This window comes from Epinephelus fuscoguttatus, linkage group LG24 (assembly GCF_011397635.1).
Source record: "Epinephelus fuscoguttatus linkage group LG24, E.fuscoguttatus.final_Chr_v1".
NCBI classification, from domain to species: domain Eukaryota; kingdom Metazoa; phylum Chordata; class Actinopteri; order Perciformes; family Serranidae; genus Epinephelus; species Epinephelus fuscoguttatus.
The window spans coordinates 11595966-11610955 of record NC_064775.1 but is presented as its reverse complement, the minus strand read 5'-3'; positions in this window follow the sequence as shown (position 1 = coordinate 11610955).

Genomic DNA, 14990 nt, shown 5'->3' with positions numbered 1-14990 from the left:
AAAAGGCATTAAGACAAGATGAGATAATAAAAAGGCAGGTATAAATATGATTTAAAAGATTAAACTAGAACATAATAAAAATAAATATTAGCTAATGTAGATAAAAAAAATGTGATTTTAAAGATGCCTCAGATTTCTTTCAGGCAGGGAGCATCAGGGCTGAGGGGTTCTGACTACAAGCGCCTGACCCCCTTAAATGTAGAGCCGGGGCTTAAGGACAGCCAGCAGAGCCCTGCCTGAGGATCTGAGGCTGCACTCTGACTCATGCAGTAACAATTTAACATGTAAGCAGTAAAATCTTCAAATCAACTGTAAAACCGAGGTCAGACACTTCATCATCTCGACGGCTTAAAACAAAACTTCTGAGTACTTTTAGCGTCGGTCTGGCCCCCCGCTGGCAGCAAGAAGTCAAGGAAATGTGATAATGGTCCCAGGAACGGCATGGAAATAAAGATGATCCACTACAACATGACAAAAGAATACTCCACCCACAAAACAATCATTAATAGACAAATTACTCACCCTGTGTTACACTTGCTTTATCTTGAATGTCTCCACTGTGAACGGAGAATCCAAAAAAAAGACAAACATTCTCAATGAATCTGAGTAAGATTGGGCTGCATTCAACAGACCATTTTAGAGCATTTTGAAATATAATTGAGGGCCACACAGGAAAAGTGCACACACTGTGACTTTTTAATGACTTTTGTATGACATATTTTACCATGACGAGCAGAGTTGAAACACACATGCTAACCTAGGCACACTACTTGTGAATAGAAGTGATTTAAATAGTCAGGTTTTAGCAAAAAAACTGAGCATACGAATGAATAAAATGGATTTGGATTATACTGCATGAGTTGTGAGAGTTTGTAAACTGATGTTATAATGTAGTTTTGCTGTTGTTAAACGTGGCCCCCAATGACTTCATTTCATCTTGAATCTCGTCAGTTTTTGGATTCTTCGTTCAGCGTGGAGGCATGCGAGAATAACAAAGTTTTCTTCATTAATTTAGTGTAACACGTGGTGAGTAATTGATATAGAAATGATCATTTTGTGGGTGAAGTGTTCCTTTAAGATCATGGTGTACTTACAGTTAGACAGATACAGTTTGCTTCAGGTGTTTGGCCCTTTTAAATTTCCCACCACATCCTTCCCTCAGCCACCTCCCATCCTCCTTTCTGTTTTCCTGCTGTCATGCGTGCTGATGAGCTGACCCTCTTCCTCTCTCCCCCTCACATGCACTCTCTCTCTCCCCCTCTGTGTCAGCTTGGCCCCTCATTTCCATATGAAAGTATATACGGGGGCCCGGTGGTCCCCAGAGTGCGCCGACAGACCGTGCACCGCCCCCATTCAGCTCCCATTTCCTCTCCGACAGCGAGCCCTCGCCGAATCAATCATGTTTTTGCCTTGGCGTCGTCCAATAGCGTTGGACCTGCACCACCCAGGGATCCGCCTTCATCTGTGTGTGTGTGTGTGTGTGTGTGTGTGTCTTCACCTCTTTACCTCAGAACCTAAATGATACACACCTAAACTCACCTACGAGCACCTACCCACGTTCTCCTGCTCACACACACACTGTCACCATCTGCCAATAAACGGGACAGCACTTAGAGAACTGATTCACCTAATTAGCAATCAATTAGCTTGTTACCACCAGCGGTAATTACTTTTTATAGAGCCAGAGAGGAGTGCAGCTGCTGCCACTAATAAAACCTGGACCCTCCTCCCCAGCCCTCCACACCTAACAAGCCCTGTCTGGGAGAGAGTTATAGGCCAAGGGGAGCAGCCAGTGTGTGTGTGTGTGAGAGTGAAAGTGTGTGTCGTAGGCGGGGGGGCCCAGCAGAGCAAACACAGTCCCCAAGGGGCCTCTCTCTTCTCCCTTTCTAACGGGCTTAAATCCTCTTTTAATGAATATAGGGTCAAGCTAAATGGGAAATCCATCATGGCAATAAAAGCAAGGAGGCTTCAGCTAGGGAGGATTTGAAATGTGAATGGGCTGACTTTGGACTATGTGGGACAGCGTTATGGATCTTCTCCTTTTTGTTTTTAGCCGTGTTAGCTGTGTGGTTCTATGGAATATCAGTGTGGTTGGTCCAGACTGAAATATCTCGACAACTCTTTGATGGATTGTCATGGATATATTGTACAGATATTTGTCAGAAGTTGAATCACTTTATATACTGTTGGGTAGTATACAGAATCATATTTTGGGCCGCAAGTAACAATCATTTTGGTTTAATTAGTCTATAAAATGTCAGAAAATTCAGTTTTCCTGAATCCAAGTTGATGACCTCAAATGTTTCGTCCGATCAGAACTCCAAAAGCCAAACTCCTCTATTCTCCTCACATGTCCTCAAACATCCAGGACACCTCCTCTCTGAAATTCATCTCTTATAATCCACCATGCTTTGCCTTCTCCTCCCTTCGCCTATTCAAGCTTTGACTATTATTAAACGCAAACTTTGAATCCTTTAATCCTAAATGCAGCGCTTTATCCCCTGGAGCAGTGAGGGAATAAATCAGCATGTTTTTTCTCCAGCAGCATGGGGGCTCACAAATACCTATTTGGCGCCACAGCCTCCTGTTTACTTGTAGCAGCATGTGGGCTAACAATGGCCCCAAGTGACAACCAAGGTTAATCCTATATGTCGCCATTATGCGGGGTCAAGCTTCCTCGCCATATATTTAGTGTGTCATTAATTTCCAACCTGCTACTGCTGTGGCAAGAGTAAGCTGCTGCTGCTCAGGTTCCTCGGTGCGCACACACACACACACACACACACACACACACACACACACACACACGAACGTATGTATGCAGATGGATGCACACACACACACACACACACACATGCACACACACAATGACTCGCTACATTAGCTAAATGGCCAGAGCTCTGTCTCTCTCTTTTCCTCCCTCTAATGAGACAGGTCTCTGGATCATGTAGTCTATTCATCATTCTGCTTGTTCCAATCTGGCTCTTCTTTTATCAGCGTTTCGTTGGAGGGCCGAAGTCGTCAGAGGCGACATAAATCACCTGTCAGCAATGGTCCCTTAGCTCCCATAATGCTCTATTAGCGCTCCCACCACCATTATTGACAAAGCAGTGGCCAGGTATCCCAGTCTGTTCATCTGTTTTATAGGCCGTGGTTATTGTTCGTTATTTTGTTGTAGTGCTGAAGTGTGGCTGCTCCAGTATTATGGCCAGGCCTCCGTCGCAAAGGAGATCTTGTTTCTCAGGATACAAACAGGTCAAACAGACAATTTAACTCGACTTTAGCCATGATGCCTGCTTACAGCTGTGAAGACACTGTTTCGACAGGTTTCTCCCTGACAATGCTGATGACTCACAGTTGGAGCACTTCTGTGAATTGGATCAGCATAAATTGTTCCCAGTTGAATCATGTGCACAAAAGATGAACCGCTGATTAACAGTTGCATGAGAAAATATCTTTTTCTTTTTAAATAAAAAGTCATGTAGCTGGTGAAAGCAATGGTTAGCACCAGCCAACAATGACAAGCAGCTAGCGTATTGTTTTCACCAGTTTCTAATACATAATTTCTCATTATGTGACTACTGGCTTCTTTTAAAATATAGTATATTGTCATGATCCATAATTAAATAAACAGATTAATTTACTTGCATACAAAGTGGCTCTTGTCCAGGTCCCTTGTCCCTTCAGCTTTTCCTTCAAGAGGCCAAAATGCTCCATACGCTAGCTTTTAAGGCAGCGGGTGCTCTCCTGTTGTTCACACTCAGCCATCCTCAGTGAAACTCAAGAAGTAGCCTAGCATAGAACTTGGGATGTTCCTGGCAACTAATTTCTCTGTCGACTAAACAATAATTTTAACTAGTGAAAACAGTCAAAATTTAGCACAATTTATTATTAAGTATTTGAAACATTGTCCCAAAAATATTGTGTGCATGAAGAGCCCTTTGAAGCCTTAAATCACAATCTTCAACAACCATGTTGGATTTTACATGCCACTGCAGTACGAGACACTTTACGTCGTGCGGTATGAATGTGAACATGACGGCAACTCAGTCAAACGTTAACCACTAAAATAAATAACTTGCCTCTGAAATGTGGGGAGCAATGAACCTTGAAGATTGTCTGACAAAAATGATAGCAATTCACTTTAAAATTAATAAAACAACATCTAAATTCTAATCAAATTTCAGCTGAAATGAGAGGCATTTTGCTCCGTGCAGTATGAATGTAAACCTACACATTATCTGACAACAACTCACTTAAAGTTAACGAATAATAAAACATCTCAAAAATGATTAATTGCTTCTGAATTCATTTTCTCAATCAAAGATCTGCCAAACCATGCCGATTTTGCGAGAGGACATCTCTCCAGTTTCCCACCGTGCTGTTTTAAAACTCCAGTCTACTCGAGGATTACCGCGGGGAGGGGGACTGCTGTCTGACAGCTCTGTAGCCCCCACTAGTGGCAGGCGGCTGCATGGCAGTTAAGTGGACTTGTACATGAATAAAACAGTAATTGGTTTAACCGACTAATATTTCTGGTGCCGACTAGCGAGGGAGCGGATGTTTAATCGTTTAGATGACTGATTGTGTGCATCCCTAGTTAGAACATAAACACAATATTTACGTACGTTACCTTTTACCATCCAGTTGTTTTAGCTATGAGGGTTTTTCAACACGATGCAGAGACCTACATGTTTTATGTTTTTTCTCACCACGGTGTCCCTTGCGTGAAGTTCACGTTTCAGAAATTGAAGTCATCACCCTCTTTGTGTCGAGTGCAAAGGCCCTGAAAGTAGTCGCAGAAACTAGGTGCCCAATGTGTACATTGCACCTTTCAGTTTATCGGAGAAGACGGGCCTCGAAGGTCACCTTAAATTCTTGAAAAAAAAATAGTGCTCAACCTTTGGGAAAAAAGCTTTTTGCTGCAGGGTGTGGAAAAACTTGAGAGATGGCTTTAAAAGCTAAAAAGCGGTCATGGAACAAAGCTGTATAAAGTAATTTTGGCTTTGAGGTAAGTGACAGTAATAATTACAGTACACAAATGCAATGTTGTTGGGTCTTTTTTTCTGGTAACGGTCTTCCGGTAACATTCATTGACGTCTTGCTTATCCACAAAATGTTTTGTTTGTACACTCCTTGGCATTTCAGAGCATATTGCAATGAACAATACATTCTATCTATCGAGGCTTGCGCCACCGTGTCTCGCATTTATAGAAATAAAGCTTGTTATGTTTTGTCATCCAGTTGGTTCAGCCATAAGCAACCCAGTCTTACTATATTGTAACAGGTGATTTTAAGGTTGAGAATTCGGTTTTTAATTTCTGTTTCGTGACCTTTCTGCATCGACAAAATCTTTAAAGATGGAATCGTCGTGTGTCTAATGGTCAAATGATTCACTTAACCAGGAAAAATGAAATGAAACCTCAAAGGACTTAAAGGTTTTTGCCAACTGAGCTGTCGATCTCTGTGAAGTGCACTTGTGCATATGGCACGTTCATTACATGGTTCAGATATAAAGGGCTTCTCAGTGTATTTTGGTCACTTCACTGATGCTGTCCCACGAGACAAACCCATCAGTAAGAAGAATTTAACCCCCAAAACCCTGAGAAATTTTAGTAAGCAGTAAAAAAGTAAAGGAAGATGCCTTTGCTATCTCTTTCCATGAGAAGCTCGACCTCTCAGCCCCCACATCTGCAGCCAGTCCCTCAGGTCTGATCAGAAAAGACAGGATATGACCTCATCTGTGACCCCGCAACCCAAGGAAGTGCTTCAAAAGAAAATGCGAGTTCATCTAGGGAAGACTTGCACGAGAGATGAGGTTACTGGAATCAATGCTCTGATTTTCTTTTCTTGTTTTACGATGAACATGTGTTAGTAAATGAGTAAATGCTGTCTTTGTTTATTCTGTGCAGCTGTAAAGGAACATGGTGGATCCTGCAGTGTGACCGCTTTGTGTGCTCCCACTTTAAAGTTCAGGTGGATCAGAGAGTACGGCGTTTATCCTACATGTGCGAGAGGAGTTTGTTTAAAGCCTGTTTGAAGAACAAATTCAATTTCTTATCAGATCTAGTGAAGAGCAAACCTCAAAGAAGGTGTTTTCTTCACATTTATATTTGTATTAAATAGTGAAATTGCACTTTTTACAGTGTAGAAATCAGTGATGTGTTTTCTCGTGGATAAAAAGAAATATCAAGATTCACCTCAAACCACCTGTCTTTCCGTCTGTCTGTTTGCAGTGAGCTTTTCTTCATGCGTAGTTACTCTCCCATCAGCTGCCTTCAGTGAACACTGTTTGTCTGGTCACGCATGGCTGTGTCTATGTGTGTGTTTGTGTTTGTGTGTGTGTTTGCGCGCCACTGCTGCCGACCAACCAAGACAAAGGAGGGGCCGCTAGGGAGCGACTGAAAGTATCGTTGAGGAGACACACACACACACCTCTGTGCCATCTGAGAGAGAGATGAAGGGAGAGGGGTAGAGACGAGGAGACAGACACAAGAGAAAAAAGACAAAAACAAGGAGACAAGGAGGAGAAAGGCTTTACCCATCAGTCCCTGGTCTGTAGCCAAGTGCACAGATCCGTCCGATGGGAACACACAGTCTGTACACCTGTTCGAACCAGCTGGCCGCCGCTACCTGTCTCAGTGGCAGCTTCACCCACAGACACACCCCCACACTCACCGAGGTGGGGGAGAGTTGGCAGTGGGTGGAGGAGATGAGCTGTTCAGTGAGTGTGGGCGAGGATCTGAAAATTATATGGGTGCATCTGTGTGTCTGGTAGAGAGGCTGACAGATCGGCAGGTAGAGGAGAGGTGTTCTGATCTCTGACTGGGCAGCAAACTGCTCAGCCCAGTATCCCTAAGAGTTCACGTCCACATGGCAAAATTCTGCACCTCGCATTTAACATCCAGTGCCAGTGTTCAGTGCCACTTCAGCTTTCTGCTCTGTGTCTTCTTTATGTAGCGAGGCAGAGGGTAAGGGTGCAGAGATGTTGATGGTAGTTTGGGTTTTGTTACACACCTACAATTTGTTTTTTATGAACTGTAGCTACAGTCTTTTCCTCACTTTGACCAAGTGTGTTAGTCGCCTAATCACACCTTAAATAAGGTTGGATACCTTTCACATTTGAACCAGTACCTGGACTTTGGTACTGGTAACCAACAGTACTTGTGTTTTGTAATATTGTGGGTATTGGTACCCAGTGGTACCTTTTTTTCTGTGATTCTTGGGGTACTGCTACCCAGTAGTGCCTAGCATTGGATACTGGTACCCAACGGTACTTTTTTTCTGTAATTTTTCGGGTGCTGATACTCACCTGTACCTCGAATTGGGTACTGATAACCAATGGTACTTTTTTTGGTAATATTGTAGGTACTGGTTTTTGGTAGTTTTGAGGATACTGATACCCAGCGGGAACTTTTTTCTGTAATTTTTCAGGTACTGGTACCCGACAGTAGCTCGAATTGGGTACTGGTAACCCCACAGTATTTTTTTTTTTTTTTTTGTAATATTGTAGGTACTGGGACCCAACAGTACCTGGTATTGGGTACTACTACCCACCAGTACTTTTTGGGTAATTTTGTGGATACTAGTACCCAGCGGTACCTTTTTTTCCTGTAATTTTGCGGTAGTGGTACCCAGTAGTACCTGGAATTGGGTACTGGTAACCAGTGGTACTTATTTTGGTAATATTGTGGGTACTGGTACCCAGTGGTACCTTTTTTTCTGTAATTTTTGGGCTGCTGCTACCCAGTAGTACCTAGAATCGGATACTGGTACCCAGTGGTACCTTTTTTCTGTAATTTTTCAGGTACTGGTACCAACCATACTCTCTTTTCTGTAATTTACTCCCTCTGTAATGAAAAAATAGAATTTTTGAACAAGCTGCAGGAGTGACATAGTTTTGCTCTTTCTCTTTCTTTCTGATCATGAAATGTGGGCCACACCTACCTGAACAGCGAGTGTGCATTGTAGAGCCTCTTGATTTTACATTTTGGCGCCCATGTCAACAGGTTAGAGCAGCAACACAGCCTATGTGAGCAGTGTGGCTCAGCCGCGGCTCATGTAGAGATTCAGTGTGTTGCATATTTTTTCTATGTGACCATCACGGTTCTCAGCAAAAATAGACAGGGAAATAGATCTATTGATAGTCATATTGACCATACCAGCAACATTTCACCTTTCAGTATACATAGATATCTGTAGGATATGTCACATGAAAAAAATATAAATATTAATATTTAACCCTTTCAAATTAAAAGCCCTCTGGTGGTTCTGTGGACAGAATCCCTTTGTTAGTTGACACAAGGCTTTTATTGTGAAATATCTGCAGGACCGTGTCATAGAAAATGCAATGGTTTGCATGACTCCATAAATTAGTGGTGTAACAATTTTTATAATGAAATGAAATCTATTTTTGATGGCCATTATCAAAGGCAAGCTCATTGTAGAAAGATAGGGTTACAGGGCACAGGCCTCAACCCAGTGTGCTCTCAGGTTATGAAATTTGGCATCAGTTGACTTAGTGTAAATTGTTACTTGGTCATACTGACTAATTTCAGTCAGTACCTTTAAAAGTACTGTGTTCAGTGCCCAGCTGTTACCGTAACCACTGTTTATTTGCCATAACCACACCTAGGTGTAAAAAAAGAATATAGGAAGAGAGGAAATGAATATTTCTAGCACTCTGTAAATTTTAAATCAGTGAAGGAAAAGTGAAGGCAAACAGCAAAAGGAAAATAAAAGGAGGAAATTTCCAAATGAATGAATAAACAGATGACCCCCGGCCCCTCCTCTCCTCTGGGTGCCACGGATGTGTGTGTGTGCTGTGGGTGATAAACGCCAAACCAATTGAAGCGATATGACACTGGCCGTATTAAAAAAAAGGCCTAAATGGCATTTGCATGGTGTAATTACTGCTGGCTGGCCTGCTCTTTGTGTCGGTGGCCACCGGGGTCCTGTTGAGAAAATTACCCCTGAATGGATGCTGGAGAAATGAGGTGGGAACGGTGTGGTGAGGTCAGAGTGTGGCAGCGTGTTCGCAGCTGACTGCTGCTCTGAAAGCCAACACTGAATGTCACACTGTGTCACTGTGTGCGAACCATCCTTTCCTTCAAAGGTGCATTTCCACAATTTCGATCCTCTTTGCTGTTGAAGATGGCGCCTGTGTTAAATTCCTCTCGGGGATAATAATGTTCTCGACATGGAAGATCACATTTTGCAGACATGACACCCTGACACCAGCCGCCAGGGCCCGCGAATGTAAATCTCACCAGATTAGATGTCTGTAAGCAGCTTGTGTGTGTGCAGGTGTTAGAGATTGGTAGGTGGATGGAGACAGAGGGAGAAGGTGTTTATGTGTGCGTCTCGGATCTCATCCCCTGAAATAGAAGAAAGAGATTTCACTGCGTCTCATCCAGCAGCATTCCTGATCATTCCCTTTACACTGGAACCAAAAACCGTTGGCTTCGCGTTTTTATGGACGTTACCCATTTAGCAACCTTGTCGAGTTTCAGACATATAATGTCGACAGAACAGAACCATGCGGTGTTGGGGCCTCACACATTTGCTCCTGTACTAGAAATTCAGGGCTGGAACCATAAATATAATAAATGAATAGGTAAAGTGAAGCTCTTCAGCCCGTTGAAAACTGTGACATTTACTTAGATTTACTTTAAAGTATCTTGTATCTGTCCCCAAATAAGGGTCACATATCCATATTAAACACAAGTGACTGAGTCATGTGTTACATTTCCCTTGTCAAAGAGCCAAAGATCTTGAGCTGCACAGTTGAGAGCTGCTGTTTTTCCTCTAGCTGTCGAGTTCAAGTGGAAACCCAGTCCCCTTTTTGCACTAAATAAGTTAATTTATATAGATTTATATACTCTATCTTCAAATATTGGGTTGCAATTGAAATGTGGTAGTTGTTAAATTTCAGAAGTGTTTAAAGTTTGCAAACTTTGTCTCAACAGCCAGGAATGTCCAGGAGAGCTGTAGAACTTAACCCTTTGAAACCTGGCTTGATTTCTTTCAAAAACATGGGAAGAAGGCAATGAGCAACAAAAAGAACAAATTACCCAAAAAATCTGCAAGAAATTAGAAAAAGAGAAAATTAAAAACAAGAACATTAGTAGTATTTCTGTACCATAATTTTAAATATGTCTTAATAATAGTTATAAATGTTTTTTTCTTTTTTCCCGTTTTCTTTTTCTTTTTTTAATTTTCTAAATCTATTTTTTTTTTTTTATTTGGGGGACAAGTCTTACCAATTTGCTCATTGCCTTTTTTGCCCCATGTTTTTGAAAGAAATCGCACCAATGACCTCATGGTTCAAAGGTTTAATGTTCATTTCTCCAATATTGCTTCCCTGAATTTGGCAGTACATCCAACCAGCCTCACAACCACACAAGTCGGTTATAATGACAAACTGCTCTCAGGTCAAGACCCTGGATGGGACAATGAGCATGCAGATGACCCTCCTTGAGACAGTTTCTGAGGGTTTGTGCAAAAAAATTTTGGTTGTGCGAATCATTTGTTGCGTCCGCTATCCAGGTAGCTGCCTCAGACGATCTTGCAGGTGACGTGTGGTTGTGAGGTTGGTTGGATGTACTGTCAAATTCAAGGAAACAACATTAGAGATGGCTTGTTATTATAATATATTATTATTATTATGTTATTATTTGACCAGTGAAAGTTAAATGTTTCTTACAGGCAGAGCTTCCCCCGTTAGGCAGGAATCATCTTGTTGGTTAAATGTAGTAGGAGAGTGGGAGTCAGCAGGTTAACTACATAATTTAGTCAAAAGAAAATCATCAAAAGTCTGTAAAAACCTACAAAAATCAGTTACACTGCATTTCCCTTTTTTCATTACCGCAACAATCTGACATGTCAATCTGAAACCTGTCAAATAAAAATGGCTTAATGACAAATTGCAACCAAATGTAGTTTTTAATGCTCAGTGTAAACACATTCCTATTCCCCAGATCACCCCTGATATAAGCCAGCCATCATGTTCTGTCTAAATGTGTTTTAGAGGATTAGGCCGAGCAGGTGACAGTATTGATCAGTGATGCATGATATCTTATTTTTTCTGCTGCTCACTATCTATCTATATATGTCTCAGTATCTATCACACTATTTTCACTGTCCTTTAGACTGTATTCTGGGTAAACAGTGATATTTATGTTTAATTTCTTATCATAAAAATGTTGCTCACTGGTTTGCCTTATGCTCAAGTGTGTAGACTTGGCAATATATGTAATAATTATACTACTAACAATGCTAATAATTGATAGAATTTAAGCCATTTATAGGTGACTTTCCTCCATGGGAACATCCACATGTTTTAGAGTCAATGTTGTGTGATCGACATGTAATTCTCCTGCTGTAAACCCCACCCACCTGGCACGACAAGCTGGGTTAAACAAACACAACAATTTTCAAACAGCATATCTGCTTGAAATCTTTTTTTTTTTTTTACTGAAAAAAAGGCATGTGTGCATGTGTGTGTCTGTGCAAGCCAATATGTATTTGCACTATTGATTGTGTGTGCACACTTTCAGTGTGTTTCTACTTGCGCGAGCGTGTGCGTGCCAAATGTGTGCAGCTACAGTATGTGCGTGTGTCAGCATCATCGCTCCATCTCCCACGGCGTCTCCTGGAAGCTGACAACTGGATAATAGCTTTTTACTTTTCCAGAGCAGGGCTCCGGAGAGAACTAATATGATTATAAATCATTATTCAAATAGAAAGGTGAGGCGCAGCGCTCAGGATAGTAAGAGAGCATGATAATAGCATCATTACCTTTTATTTATAATTCAGATTTTTCTCTTTTTTTTTGCAAACGTGGCAACTCAACCTAATGCAAGACTACAGGGGATTTCTCTCTGTGATATGGGGAGGTGTACATGCATCAAACCATCCTGGAGGAGAGGTAAAGATAAAGTGATATGAAAGGGAACATGTATGATAGGGAGGGGTGTTAGAAAGGGATTCAGTTTTGTTACTACCATTACAATATTATAATACAGGTAGAGTTGCTTAAAGGGGTTTTTATTTACCCATAATTGTTACCAATCCTGTCCCAAGTCAACATTCTCAGTGACACAGGCGTCAAACCCACTCAGGTCATACAGCACTTCTGGTTTCACACATACCTGTAAACCTAAAACTGGAATTTAGAGACAACAGTTACCATATTCAAATTTGATTTACAAAAACTAATGAACAAAACACTGTATTTTACACTTACCACGATGCAGCTTTATAGTGTCTTTTGTTAAACCTTCTCCACCCATCTGTACACCCACACACCCTACAGACTTTCTAAAAAAAAAAAGGTGTACTTTTGCAACTACAATTTAAAAAAGAAATATGAAAGAAAAAATTCAATGAAAATAGATAAAATAAAATGAAAGAATACATAAAATATAAATAATAATAATAAAAATAAATAAATCCCTGGCATTGTTTCATGCCTCTGACATTATATAAAATTCATATATGACCCTTGAATTTATTCATTATTTAAATTCTTTTTTAACGCATTCATCAAATTATTCAGCCATTTTCTGCTGCTTATCCGGGACCACGTTATGTTCAATAGTTAATTAAGGAAATTATAACAAATAATTGTTAAATAATTATATAATAATTGTCATGTGTTGCTGGTGTTATAAATATCATACACAATTCATGCGCTTAAATATTTACAATCCCCGCTATCCCCGCTTTCTTTTATATTTTTATACCGATATGATCATAAAACAGGTATTAAAGGTGCTGTATGTAAGAATGTGGCCAAATGGTTACTGCACTCAAATTCAAAATACTACCGCAAGTCGTGTCCGCCCCCCCTCCCCTACAGATTAGAGGTTGCTGGACAGCGGCACGCTGGAGACTGATTTGTTTACACACGGGCGGCTGCCGTGGCAGGGCCGCGTCGCCGCATCCTTGATCTTCGGTTTTCCAGCGGACCGTTCAAGCAAGCTTCTCTGCTGATAACGCTGCTGCCGGGATACAGCTGAGCTGAGCTGCTGCTGTAGCTCAGTTGTAACTGTAACTGATGCTGAGACTCTACTGACTGTGTGACTGGTAGACGGCGGTGGGTGGCGCAACCGCAACATTCAAAACATAAACATGATTTGCGGACTGTATATATATATATTTTTAAATGCGAATATTCTGGCTGTACTATTGTTGTCGGTGAGATCAGTATGTTACATGAACATTATTCCTGAGTCTCTGTGACATATTAGGATGATTTTACAACTATTTGCTTTAGATTTCTTACATATAGCTCCTTTAAATTGAATTTTATGTGGTATCAAAAATGTCAGTTGAATTTAATTTTATTTATGAAGCCCAATATCACAAATTACTACTCTTATCTGTTTTCATAGTACTCCCCATAACTGCTAAAGGGACTTTGACGTGTCAAAACAGTAAGGCTGATTTTGGGAAAGCTGAAAATTCAGATTCAGATTTTATGGCAAACTCATTGTAAAACAAACCAGTCGGCAGAAAAAATGTTGGCGTCAACGTGCGGTTAGGTTTAGGCACAAAATCACTCGGTTATAGTTCTCAGAAGATCATGTTTTGTCTTTAAATACCCAGTTTTGGAGGCACAATCCTCACAATGTCTCACTAAAAAACAACCGCTTTTGTGGCACTATCCTCGCTGGATAAACAGGGACTGGTTGCCAAAAAACACCCAAGTTTGGTGCCTGAGAAGCCGTTGGAAAAACAGTGACAGGTCTCTAAAACAAAATCAGTTTTGTTGTTTGTTAGTCTCGATCAGTGATCTGCAGCTTGGCAGGCATCATCCCTGGGTGACACACCAGTCTGCTATACTGTGTCTCTCTATAAACGCTGATATGATACATATGAAATATGCAAATGTAATGTATTCATGTTTTGGAGAAGCGTACAATGCCAACATTTCCTTCTGGCAGCTTGATAGGGTAGGAAGACAGTTTGCTGCATCCCTTTATTTAATGTAGTATTTTGAAAAAGGAGACACTTGTTGGTAATGAAAGAATCCTGTTAGCTGTTAGCTGTCAGCTGTTAGCGTGCGAGGTAGGACAATCTTTGTTCCCTAAAAGCAAAACCTCTCCACTCCTCCTCAGATTCATCTGCGATTGCTTGCACTCGGCTGACCTGGACAGCTGAATTGTGTTGTGTATTGAAGTCAGACTTTGATTCCACGTCAGAGTCACTTTTAGTTTTAGGGATTTATCTGATGCTCTCATCCAGACAAAGACTCAGCATCACCTCGACAGGGAAGCTATTCTGCGACTTAACTAACCGCTTTGTTATTCTGCTGCTGTTCAGGTATGAGCTCCTGATGAGCAGGCAGTGCATCACATGTCACTAAAATTCAGATGATTTAGCAGCCGATTAGTCACGAAGCCGGAGCTTTGTGTGGAGTGCGACAGGGAGGGAGAATAGAGCAAATCCATCTTTGTCACAGCACAAAGATGCTGCTCGCTACAGACTTAGCAATTCCCTCGCTGACAATTCAGGAGATGTAAATCAGAGAAAATGTGAAGTGACTGAAACAATGTCATCTACAGTTTAAGATAAGGTCGCATTAAACATCCCGAGAGGAAAGAGACTTAAGAGCTGATTGAGGATCTGTTTTTTCCTTTGAGGTTATGTCAGCTCTTCCCGGTCAAAGATCAAAATCGGTGCCTTGATGTTCCCTCCAACAAAATGTTTTTGTTTAATCCAACCATGTAATGAAGCGCTCCCATTGTGTGCACTTATATGTGTGCATATGTGCATGCACACACAGTGGAGGTGTGTATATCCTGTATGTGTGCCGTGGTTGTATGTGTGCATAAGTATTCATGGCGTCCCACTGAGTAGGAATCTCACCATTTGTCCTGCAGCTGATTCCTGTAAATGCAACAAAGCGGGGCCCAACCCAGTAACTTTATTTTTGGCCTTCCAGCTCTAAGGCTTAACAGATGTCACTCTCAACTCCTCTGCTG